The sequence below is a fragment of the Limulus polyphemus genome, unplaced genomic scaffold (genome assembly GCF_000517525.1).
Source record: "Limulus polyphemus unplaced genomic scaffold, Limulus_polyphemus-2.1.2 Scaffold1022, whole genome shotgun sequence".
NCBI classification, from domain to species: Eukaryota; Metazoa; Arthropoda; class Merostomata; order Xiphosura; family Limulidae; genus Limulus; species Limulus polyphemus.
In genome coordinates this window covers 365829-368332 of record NW_013666632.1, presented here as the reverse complement: position 1 = coordinate 368332, position 2504 = coordinate 365829, and positions in this window count along the sequence as shown.

Genomic DNA, 2504 nt, shown 5'->3' with positions numbered 1-2504 from the left:
CCTGTAATTACTGGGTGATGATATAGTGTAACTGGTAATTATTGGCTTCAATGCTGTGTTATCATAATGGTTCCATAAAGTTAACTTAAAGTTACAAAAAATTTGAATAATTTAACGCAACGAAGTGCTTTGAAGGCATATAGATGTGTATTTAAGCACCTTCACCTTGTCAAACGCCACGTGCTGGTTGGTTCACTCGTCAAAATAAGCTAGATAAATATAGCCACCGAACCGTGTCCCTGTGTATTTGATACCATATATCTAAGTTAGTACTACTAAACCCCCTTAATTTTATTATGAGAAAGAAAAACCTTTTACAGTGTACACACATTTTACAGATACCTGATTCATCAAATACTTACTAGCTTTGGTGTAATTAAAAACCTTCATTTATATCACATTTAACAGCCACAATTCCTTAAAATACTAGGTAATCTACAATATACATGGTGAGATAAAAAACAACAACTAATTTTTACATAATTTGTTTCTTGTTTGTTTGTGGTTAAGTACAAAGGGCTATCTGTGGTCTGCCCACCACGGGTAACAAAACCCGGTTTCTAGCGTTGTAATTCCGCAGACATATTGCTGTACCACTGGGGAGCAATTTTTACATAAATCTGGATTCAATGATAGCGCTTAGCGTGTTTTTGACAAGAATGTTCTTGGGTACAAAACCAATTGAGTTTATAAGTTTTAGTCTTTTTAACTTAGAAACTCTTAAATAAAGATATTAAAACTGAGGAACTATAAAAAAACAAGAAAGTTGATCTTTACATTGTGTAATGCAGTTAGAGTGGCTGAAAACTTAGGCCTACAAGTTAGAACAATGTTCGAGCTTGTAATAATGTTAAAATAAGAAGAAACAAATCCAATTGTCTTTGTATAAGGAGACTGGACGTTGGATTATTTTTATACCCGATAATCTGAAAGAACCTGCAAATAAAGAATCACATTATTAGAATATTAACACAGCACAAGGTGTGCAAGGTGTCGGTCTAATTGTGGATATATACATAACACCAGGGTGTGCCAAAATTATTTTTTATATTTTATGATTTAATAATTAACTACCTAAGGAAATACAACAATGCAGTTTTCAACATTTTATAGCCCAAATCCATCAGTGTTTATTGACATGTTAGTGACTTCTACGTGTGCACCATTAGTGACTCTCAGCACGTCTAACCGATATTCGATTTCAGTCCACGTTCACTGAAACTTGTATACGGTTACTGTGGCGATGGCGTCCGTTATTCTGGCCTTTAACTCCGTGATGTTTGCTATAGGTGTGAAATACACGATATCCTTAACATATCCCCATACTCCTTTCCTGTACTGGCGTCTGTAATTACGCTCCATCACAGTCACTGACTTGGTCTCCGCAAGCCAAACGACACATTGAGCCATTTCCTGCACGGTTGCCATTTTAGAGGGTAACACTACTCACTGGAGTGAAAAACAAAACAAACAAATATGACCAGTGCCGGATTATGTATTTATGAGGCCCTGGGCTAAAAATTTAAATGGGCCCCAGACGTATTCTCACCCTATTTCACCAATAAAAATTATTGATTCATAAAATTTTATTTTCGAACACAGTTAAATAATTGAATCAAAGACTTTGGCCTTTTAATAGGATATGCTTTATTGTATAACGTAATTTGCACATAAATAAGAGAAGATTAACTAAATACAAATATTTATTTAAATATTACACATCTGAGGTAACGCTAAGGGGGACCTCTTAGTTTAGGGCCACAGGGCTCCAGCCCAGTTAGCCCTTGCGTTAATCCGGCATTGAATATGGCAATAAAAACTATTTGGGTTGGGCTACAAGATGATGAAAACTACATGGTTGTATACTCTAAGTTATTTAGGGTTAAATTTTAAAATAGGGATGATAATTTTGGACTACCCTGTAGTTCTGAATTTATCAAAAGGGTCTTCACAAAATGTGGCAAGCTTTTATTAAACATCATAATTCTATTGCCTACAAATAATCAAATGTTTTAATAAATTATTTCTACTAAAGACTAGTCTGTGAATTTCCGAAGCCTATGCTGAGTCAATCTGAATGCAAGGAAATTTTTATATTGATATCATACACGAACAGATAATACAAATTAAGTATTACCTTAAACTTAAAACATAGTAAAAATATGGTTTAGTTAACAATATTATGGAATTAAGTTTTATTATCATTTATGATGTTGTTGGTTATTTTTCAAGAACAAAAACTTTATGATTCTTTCTGATGAAGTCAGAACTGGTTTATTTACAAAATATTACCATTCTTCTTTAAAATATTTGTATAATGATGTCTTAAAAATTTCTAATTTTAACTTCGAAAATTGTTTTATATAGTATGCTATAATTCTTTAATTATAAATTGCCCCCTAGTGGCAAAGCGGCATGTCTGCGGACTTACACTTCTAGAATTGTTTGTTTGTAGTTAAGCACAAAGCTACACAATGGGCTATCTGTGCTCTTCCCCTGCTGTA